The following is an 18,475-nucleotide window of genomic DNA, read 5'->3' on the forward strand; positions in this document are numbered from 1 at the left end:
TTTCACTGTATAATATACATTAAAAACATACATTAAAAAAATTAAGCTTCTAAAGCATACTCTATGAAAAGTGTTATTGTTTACAGTTGTTAAAATTCTTTAGTGCATGTATGTAAATGTTGTGAATCATTGCCAGTTTATACATCTGTTGAACAAAACAGAAGACAATGAAGTCAATTATCTGGTGGGGGGGTTTGCCAATACTTATCAGTTGAGTTGTTTTGTAAAAATCGACTCTATTGTTAACTCTAATTCAAGATTTTTTTGAAACAAAATTCAGTAAGTCAAAGACAAAAATGTCAGTCTGACTTAACTTTCCTAGCCAATATGACACTACAAAAGAACAGGCTAAATTTGAAGTTTAGTGAAAAGGAAAAGCTTATTTCTGACCCAGCATGACTAGTATGAGAATTTGCTGGAATTAAAAATTCCAATACACAGATCAATAATAATTTTATGTATTTTTCTAATGGGAGTCAATATGCAGAAGATTGTCATTGCAATTAACAAAATTATGTACATTGGCTATAAAAATGGCAAGAAAAATTTGAAGAATTTTTCTGTTACTGGTAAATTTAGAACTGCTTTTCAATTTATGCAATACCCTTTGAACCCACTGCTAACATTGAATTGACAGAAGAGTTGGTGAGTCTATTGTGGACATAGTTTTGAAATGGATATGCTTCAGCTTGAAAGTCTAATTGTTCTAAAAGTGATAAGCCAGTTTTGTCAATGTGGACTTGAATATTAAAGGAAGATGATATTTTTGTATTTATTTCAGTTTTTAGAAAACTTTTAAGTATGTTTGGAACAGTTTGAGCATGTGGTTATACTTTGAGAATAAATTTTGTAAAATCTAAACATAGACCAAGTATTTCTGATGGAAATTTAGTTTCTGCGTTGACATGGCTGTAAGCACAAAATACTCGCCAGATTTTGAAGACTTAATGTGATAAAAAGATTCTGAAACATCTCGTTGATTATTTTCTACATCAATTATGTGTTGAAATGGTAATGTTTTGAATATATTGGGTAAAGTAAAACACATTATGAAAATGAATCTCATCTGTTTCTTTTTACTTTTTAATGCGGCTACTAGTAAATTTTAAATTACATATATGGCTTGCATTATATTTCTATTGGACAGTGCTGAATTAGGCAAAGAGGATATAGAGGTGAATACGATCTAGTTCCTTGCCTCAAAAAGAAAATGAATCACAAAGATATCTCATGGTAAAACAGTATGGAAGTCAAGTGATAGGATCCAAAAGATGTGGAAGAAGTAACAGGGATTACTTAGGAATCTAACAGAAATCTAACTTAGACTGAGGAAAACAAGGAAGACTTCTCAGAGGTGGTGATAGCTGGATATGACCACACCAGGTCTAGCTGGTCCCTAACCAGAGGATTAGGGATTATATAAGTGAGAAAAAATTAAAATTGTTTCCCAATGTAGTAGTTATTATTAGCAAAAGCCTGAAGGGGTAAAACAGTATACTCATGTGGGGAATGAAAAGCAATATGGCTTATAAGGGTATAAAATGTGAAAAGGGTGTGGCCAGAGATCGGGCTAGAGAGGTCAGCTGGATCATAACGGGCCTAATAGAGCATGCTTGGATTGGGACTTATTTTGTAGGTGTTGGTACACTCAGCCAGTAAACTATGTAGACTCTAGTCCCAGGAGGTTTTTCTTTCCTAATCTGTTTCAATGGGGACATGGGAACGCTGATCATTTTTACTGGTTTGCCGAACAGAGTTAGTTGCAGGGACATTTCCTGAGAGATAAACTCTTACAGGGCAGCTGGTTTCATGTCACTAGAATATAACATATTTCAAACTCAAACAGCTGATGTATTTCAGAGCCTGAAGCCTCAAATTTCAGCATTTACTTATTCCACTGATCACTGTCTGATATATTATATATTTGCTTGTAGCTCAGATTTCCCCAATGGAATGGAAATGTCATGAAGCAGAGACTCTGTCTTGTTCATGACTATATCCCTAGCACCTATAACAGAGCCTTTCATATACTAGGTATTCATTAAATATTTTTGAATATGTAGTGCATTAGATAAGATAGTGGCACCTACTGGCAACATGTAGTATTGCAACCTAGCTCTATTGCTGTATGTAGATACTTGTGTAAGACACTAAAGAAGCCAAATTCCACCAATATGGTGTCATTATTTCTGAACGATGATGACTTTACTGGCTCAAAAAATTAATTTCAGCAAGTAGAAAGTCAAAGGAGGAAAATGCATATCTAGAAAAATGAGGCAGCCTAGTGTTGTGGAAGAAAAAAAACTTTAGACTCTGACAGATTTCAACTCTCAGCTCAGGCTTTTACTTGCTGTGTGACACTGTGAAAAGAAACTCACATCTCTGCGCTCAGTTTCTTCATCCTGAAAACTGGGTGATAAAACCAATAGCGTTTTGACATTGGAAATAACATAGAGTGTGTTCTTTAAAGGATAGCTAATATTAGCTTTAATAGAAGGCTGTAAGAGGTAAGAAAATGGAATGAATGGTTTGCTTATCCTCCTTCACGTTAGTCTAGGAGGATCCTTCCACTCATTCTCATGCATGTGGTTTTTCAGAGAAGGTAGTTTCTTTGCTCATCACATTATAGGTCATTTCCTGGCCTCATATGGTAAGTGAATAAGGAGACAAACAGATTGCTCAGGCTGCTGAGACCAGAAACCTCTCTCAGGAGGTTTTTCAGGCACTAGAAATCAATATCTATTGTCAAGCAGCTTCAAAGCTGATTATCTTGAAATGAATGGTCATGCTTCCTTTTCAGGTCACCATCCTCCTCTTGTTTAAAGGATTGGCTGTAATACATTAGGTTCCTAATTAAGAAAGATGATGCTTGACAAATGAGCTTTTTGAGCAGAATACTAAACCACTGGAAAACTCTTGGAGCAGGTCTTCTGGCATTCACACAGAGAGAACATATGTGGATAGAGTTGGTGCTGCCTTAATTGGTAGTGGTGTAGGGATTATATTTCACTGCTCTGCTGGGAGTAATAAAGACTGACGTTATAATCAGTGTGGCTGTAAAGAAATAGAAACAGAACCTGAGCTGCTCTGCTATTCAACTAGAGCGAGCTGAAAAGGAAATGGATACTGCCTCCGCTCGTTGAAAATACAGACCCTTCACCTAATAATAAAAATACCCTTGGCAGAATGAAACTGGACCCTACATCTAATAATAGTATCTCTGTTGTGAAGCCAACCTCAATTCAAATTCTTTGTCTGTCCTTTACTACCTGGCTAGCCTAAAGCCTATTGCTTAGCCTACCTGATACCTGGCTTCATCATTTATCAAATAAGATTTTGAAAAATATGATAAATAATTTATCACAACTGGCAAAGCTTCTGGCACAGAGAAAGCTTGCAAACAATGTCAGTTTCTTTCTCCCTTCTCTTTCCCTATGTGCTATTCAAAACATCTTTACATCTTCTACAAGTTTCCAAACTGTGGTCTAGACGGACAGGAGAGTTGGGGACTGTGAAACTCCTGATACTATATGTAAAATGTTCTGAGTGTTGTCTTTTCTGGTGAGCACGTCTGTGGTTTTCAGCAGATTACCAAAGGGGTTTTTAACCCAAAAACAAGGTTTAAAACTCACTGGTCCATATATTTCTTTTATGGTCTCATTCCTGCCTCCCTCTGCACCTTCATTACCTGCCATTTTCCTCTTCATTCATTATACTCAAACTACTCTAACCCGCTCTCTGTTCTTTACACATGCCATACTCATTCCTGCCTCAGAGCCTTTTGCTTATTATTCTCTCTGCTCCCTAGATGTGCACATGATAAACTCAGCTCAAATATTACTTCTTGAGATGGTCCTTCCCTGATCTCCCACTCTAAAGAGCACCTCTCCCACCCTGTGCCTTTCTATCATATATATAATCAGTCTATGCAGGATATAGACTGCTGCATAGACTGGGTGGCTTAAACAACAGCCATTTATTTCTCACAGTTCTGGAGCTGGGTAAGTCCAAGATCAAGGTGCTGGCTGATTCAGTTTCTGGTGAGAACCCATGGTTTGCTGATGGCTGACTTCTCACTGTGTCCTCACATGATGAAGAAAGAGTGATCTTTCTTCTCCTCTTGTTATAAAGCTACTAATTCCATCATGAAGGATTCATCCTCATGACCTCATCAAACCTAATTATTTCCCAAAGGCCCCATCTGCAAAGATTATCACATTGTGGGTTAAGGCTTCAATATATGAGTTTTAGGGGGACAAAATCCAGACCATAGCAATATCATTGTGTTTTATTTACCTCAGAGCATTTATCCTTGCCTTGTTCATTGATCCATTCCCTTATTTTATTTTTACCCAATGTTTCATACGGTATAGAGGAATGTACCCTCCACAAGCATAGGAACTTAGTCTTATTCACTACTGATTCACATCAATTAGAGCAATAATTGGCATGTCAATTGGCATGACAATAGGCATGTCAATTACTGCAAGAATGGATGGATGGATGCTTGGATAGATGCCTGGATGGATGACTTCTGAGTGTACCCTTGTGAGATACGGAAGAAAGCATTTTTCTCCCCATTTTTGCAGATGAAGAAACAAATTTAGACAGATTCAGTGCCTTGGAAAAGGTCTATGCACAGTTATTAAGAGCAGTCTCTGGAGCTGACCACTAGAGTTGAAATCCCAGCTTTACCATTTAAAAACTAGGTAATTTAAAAAAAATTTTTTTTAACATTTTATTTATTTTTGAGACAGAGAGAGAGAGAGAGCATGAACAGGGGAGAGTCAGAGAAAGAGAGAGACACAGAATCCGAAACAGGTTCCAGGCTCTGAGCTGTCAGCACAGAGCCCGACGCGGGGCTCAAACTCATTGAGAAGGAGAAGAGATAAGCAGAAGTCTTATCCCTACTTGCCAGCTGCCTCTGGTCCTAAGAAACCTAGTACTAGGAGGATGGCTTCTCCTGAAGACAAGTTCCTGAGCATTGGCCAGAGTGGGTCACTCTGGCCAATGATTTCAGTTTGGGGAGAAGGGCAGTGACTCGTTTCGATGGATTTTTCCTCCAGCAGAGCATCCATCCTTTCCTCTCCTTCTTTCCTTGTGGCCCAGAGTGAAACTGTGCCTTGAATGGAAATTTCCAAGAAGCACTAATTGCCTGGGATATCCTCAGCAGAACAGACAGTTCAAGGTTTGAAAGGAGAGTAAGGCCACTTCTTGCCAATTTGTTTTGTGAGGAAACTTGGTTTGGTAACAGTTGATGCCTCTGGATAGCTGGGACAGGCTTGAAAGGAGATGACAGTGTGTGGTCCAGTCTAGTTGGTATGATCTTTCATATAACAAGGAGAAACAGGCACCAAAAATAATAAAGTTTGTGGGTAATAAGAGTGATAACTAACTACTATGGTGTGCTTTTTAAATAAATATGCCAGGCCCTTCTCTGAGTGATTTGTGGACCTTAACCCATTTAATCCCACTGCACTATCAGGGAGTTACGAGTTTCGTCATCCTTCTTGTATAGATGAGAAACTGAGGCACAGAGAAGCTAAGGAGTTTGCCACCAGTCACGAGGTAGAGCCAGGATTCAAATCCAAGCAGTTGAGCTCCAGGGTCCGTGCTTCCAATCACTATGAGTTACTCTCACCTGTCTCATACTTCCATGCCTTTGCATGTGCTGTTTCCTGTGAATTTTTAAAACTTACATCCGGGACCATCTCACTGTGGAGCTGGCTCTGAGTTCTAATCCCATCCTCCCATTTGAGGGAGGTTTTCTTTCTTTACTTTCTCTTCTGTGAACTCTATGCCTTGATTACAATAAATTTCACATTAAGCCATGAGTGCCTTAGAGACTACATCTTAATAATCTTAGCATCTTTAGTATCTGGCACAGTCCCTGGCACAAAATAAAAGCTAATTTATTGTTAATGAGTTGATGTGCAAGGATTTGAAAACCATGAGCACATAGAAGACGGTAGAACATACCAATGGAGAGTATAGACTCTGGAGTCAGGCCACTTAGCCTCAAATACCAGCCATCAATTTTCATAACTCACAGGTATGACCATGGGAATGTTTGTGGGGTTTTTTTGTGTGTGTGCCTCAGTTTGTGTGTCTATACAATGGGAACAATAACAGTATGAACCTTAATGGGTCACTGCATGGATTAAATGAAATGATGTAGCAAAGAACTTAACCTGGGTCCTGGAACGTAATAAGTTAATGAGTGTATGCTTAATAAATGTTAGCTCCTTCTGCCTGAGCATCCTGGTACATGTCACAGTGAAGGTGCATTATAGCCATGCCTATCACTGACTGAAAAGAAAATAGCTCAGATGAACAAGGCTAAATGATGACAACTTGGCAGACTAAGGGGTATAAACCAATCTATCTGTAAAGCCGCTATACTCTAGTAATTTAGTACATGCCCAACAGCAATCAGCACATGCTTAACATTTTCCATTCAGATGGATGGAGGTTGAGCAGTCAAAAATGGGGAAAAAAGAAATAACCCTGAGAAAATTGATTACACCATTACCAGTTATCTTCTGGGACCATAATAATGTAGCTTTCATTATTTCTTTTATATGCCAGTCTCCTACTGCAAATTGAAAATAGTACATGCAATTCAGATATCTCTGAAAAAGAACCTCGTTTTGAAAAGAAATGGAAACAAAACAATGGTGTAAAAGCACATCCATCCTCATTGGACGTGAACTACAATTTATTATACTCAGCATGCAAGCAGAATTTCAGGTGAAGAATATTCAGTATTCAAGTTTACAATATTGACCCAATAAACTAAAAATGGGTCATTGAAATTATTTTAATAACTGGACTAGAGGTGAAGACAGTCAGCCAAAAAGCATAACATGTGCTAATCTCTGTGTCAAGATTAGCTGATAAGATATACACAGCATATGTTTAGGATCAACATGCTAATTGTGTTCATTGGAAAAGGAATGGAAAAAATACCCCTTCCCTTCCTATCTCCTCAAGGAAAAAAGACAGAAATGTTGGAAATTCATCATGTTTTCTGTGAGGTTAGTAGTATGGCTCAATACTGAAGGAAGATTTTTAGCTTAAAAAAATCTTTGAGCCTGCGAACTCTCTTTGAGCCATTACCTTCTCATCTACAGAAAATGCTGCTTCCAGACACAGACTGCCCTCCATATGACCAACTTGGGATATCAAAAATATTGAGAAGCAGTAAAGTGTTGTGTTCAAGGGTTCAGATTTTGGGCCTAGATAGCCTAGGTTCAAATCTTAGTTTTAAAATTGCTATGGGGCCATGGGAAAGTTACTTAGGTTCCTCACTTTATAATGGAGATAATAATAGCACTTAGATCATGGTACTGTCATAAGGAATTAGTCAATTAAAATGTTTCTTGCATAATAATCTCACAATAAATTTTAATTATTATGTGTCTAGAATATATTATTCATAAATATCCTCGACAAAAGGAATGAAAAGAAGTATAATAACAATAATAACGCACAGCACTTTCAAATAAACAAACATTTTTAAAAAATTTACAAAAAATAAAGGAGAGCCTGGGTGGCTCAGTCGGTTAAGCATCCGACTTCGGCTCAGGTCATGATCTCATGGTTCCTGAGTTCGAGCCCCACGTTGGGCTCTGTGCTGACAGCTCAGAGCCTGGAGTCTGTTTCAGATTCTGTATCTCCCTCTCTCTGCCCCTCCCCTGCTTGTACTCTGTCTCTCTGTCTCTGTCTCTCTCTCTCTCAAACATAAATAAACATTAAAAAATTAAAAAAATAATAATGCAGAGCACTTTCAATGTTACAGGTTCAGTTTTGAACAGCTTTTGTGTATTAACTCTTTTTTTTTTTTTTTAATTTGAGAAAGAGAGAGAAAGCATGCAAGCAGAGAAGAGGGGCAGAGGGAGAGAGAGAAAATTTTAAGCAGGCTCCATGCTAAACATGGAGCCTGACACAGGGCTTGATCCCACTACTCTGGGATCATGACCTTAGCCGAAATCAAGAGTTGGATGCTCAACCGGCTGAGCAACCCAGGCACCCCTGTATATTAACTCTTTTGTCCTCCTAATAGCCTTTGAGATAGTATTACCAGGTAGTGATGAAGCAACTTGTCCAGGGTCACACAGCTAGTGAGTAGCATACCAGGATGTGAACTCTGAGAGTCTGAATTTAGAGCTCCCATTACTTTCCTCACTTCTATCAAGGATTTTTATTTTTTTATTTTTACTTTTTAATATGAAATTTATTGTCAAATTGGTTTCCATACAACACCCAGTCCTCATCCCAACAGGTGCCCTCCTCAATGCCCATCACCCACTTTCCCCTCCCTTCCACCCCCCATCAACCCTCAGTCTGTTCTCAGTTCCCATGAGTCTCTTATGGTTTGCCTTCTTCCCTCTCTGTAACTTTTTTCCCTCTTCCCCTCCCCCATAGTCTTCTGTTAAGTTTCTCAGGATGCACGTAAGAGTGAAAACATATGCTATCTGTCTTTCTCTGTATGACTTATTTCACTTAGCATAACACTCTCCAGTTCCATCCACGTTGCTACCAAAGGCCATATTTCATTCTTTCTCATTGCCAAGTAGTATTCCATTGTGTATATAAACCACAACTTCTTTATCCATTCATCAGTTGATGGACACTTAGGCTCTTTCCATCATTTGGCTATTGTTGAAAGTGCTGCTATAAACATTGGGGTACAAGGGCCCCTATGCATCAGCACTCCTGTATCCCTTGGGTAAATTCCTAGCAGTGCTATTGTTGGGTCATAGGGTAGATCTAGTTTCAATTTTTTGAGGAACCTCCACACTGATTTCCAGAGCGGCTGCACCAGTTTGCATTCCCACCAACAGTGCAAGAGGGTTCCCGTTTCTCCACATCCTCTCCAGCATCTATAGTCTCCTGATTTGTTCATTTTGGCCACCCTGACCAGCATGAGGTGATATCTCAGTGTGGTTTTGATTTGTATTTCCCTGATGAGGAGTGACGTTGAGCATCTTTTCATGTGCCTGTTGGCCATCTGGATGTCTTCTTTAGAGAAGTGTCTATTCATGTCTTCTGCCCATTTCTTCACTGGATTATTTCTTTTTCGGGTGTGGAGTTTGGTGAGTTCTTTATAGATTTTGGATACTAGCCCTTTGTCCGATATGTCATTTGCAAATATCTTTTCCCATTCTGTCGGCTGCCTTTTAGTTTTGTGATTGTTTCCTTTGCAGTGCAGAAGCTTTTTATCTTCATGAGGTCCCAATAGTTCATTTTTGCTTTTACTTCCCTTGTCTTTGGAGATGTCTCAATTAAGGAATTGCTGTAGCTGAGGACAGAGAGGTTTTTTCCTGCTTTCTCCTCTAGGGCTTTGTTGGTTTCCTGTCTCACATTCAGGTCCTTTATCCATTTTGAGTTTACTTTTGTGAATGGTGTAAGAAAGTGGTCTAGTTTCATTCTTCTGCATGTTGCTGTCCAGCTCTCCCAGCACCATCTGTAGAGACTACCTTTTTTCCATTGAATATTCTTTCCTGCTTTGTCAAAGATTAGTTGGCCATACTTTTGTGGGTCCAATTCTGGAGTCTCTATTCTATTCCATTGGTCTATGTGTCTGTTTTTGTGCCAATACCATGCTGTCTTGATGATTACAGCTTTGTAGTAGAGGCGAAAGTCTGGGATTGTGATGCCTCCAGCTTTGGTCTTCTTCAATATTACTTTGGCTCTTTGGGGTCTTGTGTGGTTCCATACAAATTTTAGAATTGCTTGTTCTAGTTTCGAGAAGAATGCTGGTGCAATTTTGATTGGGATTGCATTGAATGTGTAGATTGCTTTGGGTAGGATCGACATTTTAACAATATTTATTCTTCTAATCCATGAGCATGGAATGTTTTTCCATTTCTTTGCATCTTCTTCAATTTCCTTCATAAGCTTTCTATAGTTTTCAGCATACAGATCTTTTACATCTTTGGTTAGGTGTATTCCTAGGTGTTTTATGATTCTTGGTGCAATTGTGAATGGGATCAGTTTCTTTATTTGTCTTTCTGTTGCTTCGTTATTAGTGTGTAAGAATGCAACTGATTTCTGTACATTGATTTTGTATCCTGTGACTTTGCTGAATTCATGTATCAGTTCCAGCAGACTTTTGGTGGAGTCTCTTGGGTTTTCCATGTATAGTATCATGTCATCTGCAAAAAGTGAAAGCTTGACTTCATCATAGCCAATTTTGATGCCTTTGATTTCCTTTTGTTGTCTGTGATGCTAGAACTTCCAACACTACGTTAAACAACAGCGGTGAGAGTGGACATCCCTGTCGTGTTCCTGATCTCAGGGGGAAAGCTCTCAGTTTTTCCCCATTGAGGATGATATTAGCTGTGGGCTTTTCATAAATGGCTTTTATGATGTTTAAGTATGTTCCTTCTATCCCGACTTTCTCGAGGGTTTTTATTAAGAAAGGATGCTGAATTTTGTCAAATGTTTTTTCTGCATTGATTGACAGGATCATATGGGTCTTATCTTCTCTTTTATTAATGTGATGTATCACACTGGTTGATTTGCAAACATTGAACCAGCCCTACAGCCCAGGAATGAACCCCACTTGATCATGGTGAATAATTCTTTTTATATGCTGTTGAATTCCATTTGCGAGTATATTGTTGAGAATTTTTGCATCCATATTCATCAGGGATATTGGCCTGTAGTTCTCTTTTTTTGCTGGGTCTCTGTCTGGTTTGGGAATCAAAGTAATGCTGGCTTCATAGAATGAGTCTGGAAGTTTTCCTTCCCTTTCTATTTTTTGGAACAGCTTGAGAAGGATAGGTATTATCTCTGCTTTAAATGTCTGGTAGAATTCCCCAGGGAAGCCATCTGGTCCTGGACTCTTACTTGTTGGGAGATTTTTGATAACTGATTCAATTTCTTCTCTGGTTATGGGTCTGTTCAAATTTTCTATTTCTTCCTGTTTGAGTTTTGGAAGTGTGTGGGTGCTTAGCAATTTATCCATTTCTTCCAGGTTGTCCAGTTTGTTGGCATATAATGTTTCATAGTATTCCCTGATAATTGCTTGTATTTCTGAGGGATTGGTTGTAATAATTCCATTTTAATTCATGATTTTATCTATTTGGATCCTTTTTTTTTTTTTTTTGGAGAAGCCTGGCTAGAGGTTTATCAATCTTGTCTATTTTTTCAAAAAACCAACTCTTGGTTTCATTGATTTGATCTGCTCTACAGTGTTTTTTAGATTCTATATTGTTTATTTCTGCTCTGATCTTTATTATTTCTCTTCTTCTGCTGGGTTTATGGTATCTTTGCTGTTCTGCTTCTATTTCCTTTAGGAGTGCTATCAGATTATGTATTTGGGATTTTTCTTGTTTCTTGAGATAGGCCTGGATTGCAATGTATTTTCCTCTCATGACTGCCTTTGCTGCATCCCAAAGCATTTAGATTGTTGTATTTTCATTGTCATTTGTTCCATATATTTTTTTTTTAATTTTTTTAACTTTTATTTATTTTTTTTACAGAGAGAGACAGAGCATGAATGGGGGAGGGTCAGAGAGAGGGAGACACAGAATCCCAAACAGGCTCCAGGCTCTGAGCTGTCAGCACAGAGCCCAACGTGGGGTTCGAACTCACGGACCGCGAGATCATGACCTGAGCTGAAGTCGGACGCTCAACCGACTGAGCCACCCAGGCGCCCCTGTTTCCATATATTTTTAAATTTCTTCTCTAATTGCCTGGTTGACCCATTCATTCTTTGGTAAGGTGTTCTTTAACCTCCATGCTTTTGGAGGTTTTCCAGACTTTTTCCTGTGGTTGATTTCAAGTTTCATAGCATTGTGGTCTGAAAGTGTGCATGGTACGATCTCAATTCTTTGATACTTATGAAGTGCTGTTTTGTGACCCAGTATGTGATCTATCTTGGAGAATGTTCCATGTGCACTTGAGAAGAAAGTATATTCTGTTGCTTTGGGATGCAGAGTTCTAAATATATCTGTCAAGTCCATCTGATCCAATGTGTCATTCAGGGCCCTTGTTTCTTTATTGATCCTGTGTCTAGACGATCAATCCATTGCTGTCAGTGGGGTATTAATGTCCCCTAAAATTACCACATTCTTATCAATAAGGTTGCCTAAGTTTGTGATTAATTGTTTTATATATTTGGGAGTAGAGCTCCCATTTTTGAGCATTAACTCTATCTTCACTTCTTTTGAGCACTATGCCTGAATTTATTCACTATTCACTCAAAATATATTCACTGAGAATCTACCCTGGGCTAAGTACCAACCCATTCTGAGATATATTACTAAAAAATAGAGACACAGAGTCTTTCCCTCACAAATATTTAATATACTTAATATATATTTGTTTCTTTTAGGTTTGTACATGTTCATTTTGTTCATATGGATAATACTATTTCCAGGTCTATAAGTCTTTATGAAGTCTAAACATTTGGTTTTATCTCTTTTACCTTTCCCCTACCAGCTGAAAATATACATTTGGAACCCTAATATCTTGAACAATTCAGCACCAGGGACAGCAGACAAAACCTATTAGAATTAGGAACATCCTTCCTCTCAGAATTCATAAAGATTTGATATTTCAGAACACACACACACACACACACACACACACACACACACACACAAATTAAATATCCAGAAAGATCTTAGGAAGAATCCTAGAAATTACCAAATACAAGTCCCTGGAACAGAGAGGGAAATTTGCATCCACGAGGCCACACATCTGAAGCCAAGAACTAAGTTCCTAGAACTAATCTAGTTATAATTCATCTCAAGTGTATTGGTATCACCAAGTAGAAAAATTGTGTATATATTCAGTGACATGCGTATGGCATGCAGTGACAATTCCTTAAACAGGAATCAAGAAAGAAGTCAGGTACTCTGGTTTTAGCTCCAAAAGATCCTGATTTAGTCAGTTAGAAGATTCATTTCCTAATATTGTTATTTACTATCTCCTATCCCCTATATCCTTCCTAATATATGTGAATTTGAAAGCATGGGTGGAAACAAGTTTCAAGGTTCATTAGAGGAGAAACAGATCCAAGTTACTACCGACCCCGATTCAGACACTGCATTTCTTTGACATCATTGAGTACATTAGAATTCTTTCCGGCCTATCAGTGTTTATTAGATTTGATGCTGCCTAATTCTGACGTCCCAGAGGAAGGTGACTCACTCCCAGTAAGCATGTTATCAGTCTCTAAGGACATGTCTAATCTGGATGACATCATCTTGTCTGGAAGATACATTTTAGGTAGATAGTTCTCAGAGCTGATGAAAGGAAAACTTTCCATTTGCGTGCTTCACTAATCCCATTCCATTAAAGCAGCTATGAGAGGCTGAAAGGGAAAAGAATGTGCCTCTGTGAAGGAATACAGAATTATAGATTTAATCACTGAAGACTACATTTATTATAATAGTCAGTGCAAAGGTCTTCAAGGAGTCTCTATTGATATAAATAAGGATCACCCTAAATCTTCCTCCTCCAAGATGCTTCCAACAATTATTCAAGTACTAGCTATGTAATCATGGAAAGTTACTCAAGTCCTCTGAGTCTCGGTCACCTCTTTTGTATAATGAGGACTGTCTGACTTGTGATTCCTCACTGGGGCACTGTGAGGAATAATGAGATAATTTGCCACCACATGGTATAAAACAGTGGCAGGCAGAAGCAGAGGAAATGGGGCACAGGTGACTTACTCCCCTAAGGGGGCTGAAATACATTTTTTTTAATAGAAAAAGCATGAAGGAAATCTCCATAAACACTGGCATAAAGATTTTCCTTGTCACTGCCAATGAATTTCTTCAACCGCCCAAATGTTAAAAAGCCATGAGATCTGAAGTCAGAATTAGCCTCAAATCTCGTATCTAGCATAGATTAGCTACTATTCCTCCCTTCTTTCCCAACTTTTACTTCCTCAGGCTACAAAAACATAATTATTGTGCTGGAATATAGCTAGCTGAGCCAGCTATGCCGGTAGAGCATACAACTCTTGATCTCGGGGTTGTGAGTTCAAGCCTCATGTTGGGTATAGAGATTATTTAAAAATAAAATCTTTTAAAAAAATTAAAGCAAAAAGAATCAATCTAGTTACCTGGATTAAAAGATGGATAATAATTCAGGGTCTAGCAGTGGTTTGGCTTAAATTCTGACTCTACCAGTCACAAGCTGAGCGACTTTGGGCAAGTATCTAAATCTCTCTGATCCTGGATTTACACATCAGTAAAATGTGGATAGTATCAACAACCATCTTATGAGGATGTTATGACATTGAAAATTTTAATAGGTATAAAGCATTGAGAACAGTATCTGACACATAATAGGGGCTCAATAAATGTCACAAGATAGAGAACATGCCAACCAGACATAAAGTAGCTAGGCCCTTCGAGTAGGTACCCCCTTTACTAACTTCCCAGACAGAAGACTAAAGACAGGATTTTTTTTTTCTCTTCTGTAGATCTGCTTATTATGAAACCATATCTTATTTTTCATTTACATATTTTTCTTAAGGCCATTTTGTGCAGTTGATAACTGTGATCATCAGTATGGGGGGAGATCTCATCAGAGATATTTTATTCTACATCACAAGGATGTGTGAAGGAGTGAATTCTATGGAAGAAAAGGAAAGGTGGGAGGCAGTGGGAGTGAAGGAGCAAGAGACCCAGGCATTAAAGAAAAGTGAGGAAGAAGGCTTGAAACAAAGCTTTGTCCTCTCCTCCTAACATTTACAAATGCTAACCTCAACCTTGGTTGATTCAGCCAGCTCACCATGCCTTCCTGTTGACATGAGTTCACAGCATAGAAACATAATAGGAATAGCTTGAATGAGCTTGTTTATGATGAGAAGGGGAGAGAGACACAGTAAGGAAGCCTCTAGTTAGGAGAGACAGGAAGTCCAAACGTCCTCAAGCTCTGTGGGACAATTATAGGAATACCATAGGAATATCATTACAGTGGCTGTCTATGGGACTATGATCTGTATGTAGTACAGATGATACCCCCAAACACACATGTGAAAGACACAAGATTTATCAGCATGTCTAGGTTCCCAGCCTCCATATGCTCTATATCACCCCCATTCAAACCCTTTTGTTTTTTTTTGTTTTTTTTTGTTTTTTTACTCTTCAGCAATTAGTTGAGTTTTGGCCTACTATTCCTGTTATTAGGGTTTTATGACACAAGTTCAGAAGAATTGAAAGAATGTGAATGGAGAGACGGATCTAGAGATCCAAAAGGAAGGAAAAGAGAAAAAAACTATAAAAGCCATAGGGGCTGGGTGTTAGGGTCTGAGGCATTTCATGAGGATGGATTCTGGAGCACCCATGGGGGTGAGACAGAATGGAGAGGAGGATTGAAGGGGATCTTAGAGAGTTGCTCTAGGTTGTAAAATGGACTCCTTTTATTGGTCCTCAAGAGGGCCAAGTATCATTTAAAATTCCTTTAAAATTACTTCTGATTGCTAGATTGGACTTTCAAAAACATGACTTTATTTAGAGATTAACCCACGGTCCAGTAATCAGGGTTATTTACAGGCAAACTTCAGTCTAGAACTTCACTCCCACTCACTAAAGACGTGGGTTGGGACACGCAAGCCCCTTTATTCCATTAAAGGCAAACCACTTTGCTCTTCTAAAGAAAGACTTGTTGGTGGGGGCACCAGAGTGGCTCAGTCAGTTGAGTGTCCGACTTCGGCTCAGGTCATGATCTCACGGTTCATGGGTTTGAGCCCCATGTCAGGCTCTGTGCTGACAGCTCAGAGCCTGGAGCCTGCTTCAGATTCTATGTCTCCCTCTCTCTCTGCCCCTCCCCTGCTTGCACTCTGTCTCTCTCCCTCTCAAAAATAAATATACATTCAAAATTTTGAAAAAAAAATTGTTGGTGAAGGCAAGTGAGAAAATATCAGCAAGTTTTATTTAAACTTTGGGAATAACATTTAAAGGGAATAAAACAAATCCTCAGTCTTTCCTTGAGCAGAAGGAGGAGGCATTTCGCTACCACCTTTAACTCCTAAGGGGAAGAAAAGCCAGTCAATAGATGACCTGTTTAAATTGGATGAGAGTTGACATGATGCTTACATCATCAGGGAAATTAACAACTCGAAGAATAGGAAACGCATATCCCTTGAGACAGTTGCAAGAAAAATTGCTCAGAAATGTCTGTGCTGGGGACTCATGGGGAGTGCAGCTGGAACAGAAGCCAGACCTGGAGTTTCCTAGACCAGTGTGTGACAGCCAGGATGGTGAACAGCCTTCCCTGGCACAAGCAGGGCCCAAAAGAATGAAAAAGGATCTGGGGTTACAAATTATGGTCTGGGATGGTGGACTTAGAGCTGGGCAGAGAGAATCAGAGCTGACCTCCTGAGAGGAGAAGGCTGTGCCTGGCTAGGAAGCAGTCCATCACCCAGCAAACCTTAGCCCAGCACCTGCTAGTCAGATTACATATCAGAATCTCTAGGGACTATCTTTAGAAATGCACATTCCTGCACCTTACCTGTGGAGACCCTGATTAAGAAGATCTCAGATGAGGCCTGGGCATGATTTTTCATTTTCACATAATTCTGGTGAAACTTATTAATATGCCAAAATTTCAGAACTGCCAGTTAAGGCAATCACAACTATTCCCTTTCTAACCAGACCATTAAAGCAATGATTCCACCTGTCACAAACTAGTCAATCAGGGACTTTTTTTTTTTTGTTTTCATTTCCATAGTAAACTCTTTTCAGGACAAAATGAAGAAAAGTCTCACAATCTCTCCTAAAAGACCATGCAATCTTCTTCTTCCTCCTCCTCCTTCTGCTGCCTCCCATCCTCCTCCTCCTTCTTTTTAATTTCACACCAAAAACAAAATAGAGCTATAATGTGTACACAACATACATCAAAACATAAATAGGTTTTGCCACATAGCTGTCTTCAAGCAGCTTTTGAGAGACAATCATGTAGACTCAGGAATGCATGAGGGAGTCATGAGTGTTTCAGAAAGAGTACTGAGAGGCGGAAACAAGAAGCAAACATCTCACTCAGTGTTTAGAGATGGTTCCCATTAGGATTTGGGCTATAAAGGACCCATAGCACTCCAAGCTCAATTCAGAGGATTCTAGCAGGATCAGGAAAGGCATGGTGGTGGCTCAGGGGCAATGAGACCGGGGGCTTTGAGGACCCAAGTGGCAAGAGTCAGGAACAGCCAGTGTCGGAAGGTTGGGGCCTTGATGTCAGCTGGCCAATCAAAGACACATCATCTGTGATTGACAGCATAGTGCTTCCCAAATACCAGCCCCTGGACATCAGAAGTAGCCAAGGAACTAGCTTAAAATACAGATTCCCAGGCCTCACCCCATTATGATCCTTGCCACTTCCTGTCTTATTTATGGTAATCATCTGCTCAGTCCATAAACATGTATAAAGTGCCTACTACATGCTCACTAGTCTGCTAACTGCATGACAACAGGAAATGCATCTGATTTGCTCAGCCTCCGTGGCTAGTACAGTGCCTAACTAAAAACAACATCCGTTTATTCAAAAAAATGCATGGAAGTGCTTACTATCTGCCAAGCTGAGCTACGCACTGGGCCACAATGATTAATAAGTATGCTCGCTATACCAGGTCCAGTGGGGGAGACAGCCCAGCGGTCAATAAGTCACATCAACTTGACAAGTGCTTGAACAATACACATAGATATTTCTTACCTTCTGAATCTACCCCACACAGGAGCCAAGGAGATTATCCTAAAACACAAATCCAGCCATGATACTGCTTGAAGAAAGTCAATAGTTCTCCTACGATTCCTCTTCCCAAAGAAGGTCTGTAGACTCCATGTAGACAGATGTCTAGAAAGGAAGTTTTCATGGTCAAATAACTGTGGAAGACTCTGGGATAAATTAAGTTAAATGAATCAAGTTTATTTTTTTTAAGTTTATTTATTTATTTTGAGAGAGAGAGAGAGAGCACGCATAAGTGGGGAGGGGCAGAGAGAGAGGGAATCCCAAGCAGGCTCCACACTGACAGCACGGAGCCCAATGCAGGGCTTGAACCCACGAACCATGAGATCATGACCTGAGCCTAAACCAAGAGTCTGACGCTCAACTGACTAAGCCACCCTGGCGTCCCTGAATCAAATTTTTTAAATAAAGGATTATGATACTAATGAGTCTTCTAAATCTCTAAAAGAGGGGATAAGTAAAAAAAAAGGGGGGGGGGAAGTAATATTCAGCACATTATCATTTAGTTGACTGTGGCCCTTTTTGGGCACATCTTAAATAACTGGTGCTTAGAGAACAGACTTTGGGAAATTCTGGCTGGCCACATCATGCCCAACATTCGCATTATCCCCATGACCTCCTGCACAAGCCTCTGCTTCCTGCTCTGGTTCTTGCACTTTACTAAAACCAAACTCCCTCTTACTTCTAAGACTTTATGCATGTTTCCTGCCCCCCAACACACACACACACACACACACACACACACACACACACACACACACACACA

General features: G+C 39.3%; 1 long non-coding RNA gene across 2 annotated transcripts in view; it reads right to left on the reverse strand.

Moving 5' to 3' along the window:
• LOC131518948 (uncharacterized) overlaps positions 1 to 17,813 on the reverse strand; it is an 85,084-nt gene extending 67,271 nt beyond the window's left edge. For both annotated transcript variants that reach the window (XR_009265372.1, XR_009265373.1), the window contains exon 1: positions 17,677 to 17,813. This is a non-coding gene — a long non-coding RNA (uncharacterized LOC131518948). The remainder of the gene's footprint in view (positions 1 to 17,676) is intronic.
• Between the last annotated feature and the right edge of the window lie 662 nt (positions 17,814 to 18,475).

Source organism: Neofelis nebulosa, chromosome 8 (genome assembly GCF_028018385.1).
Source record: "Neofelis nebulosa isolate mNeoNeb1 chromosome 8, mNeoNeb1.pri, whole genome shotgun sequence".
NCBI classification, from domain to species: Eukaryota; Metazoa; Chordata; class Mammalia; order Carnivora; family Felidae; genus Neofelis; species Neofelis nebulosa.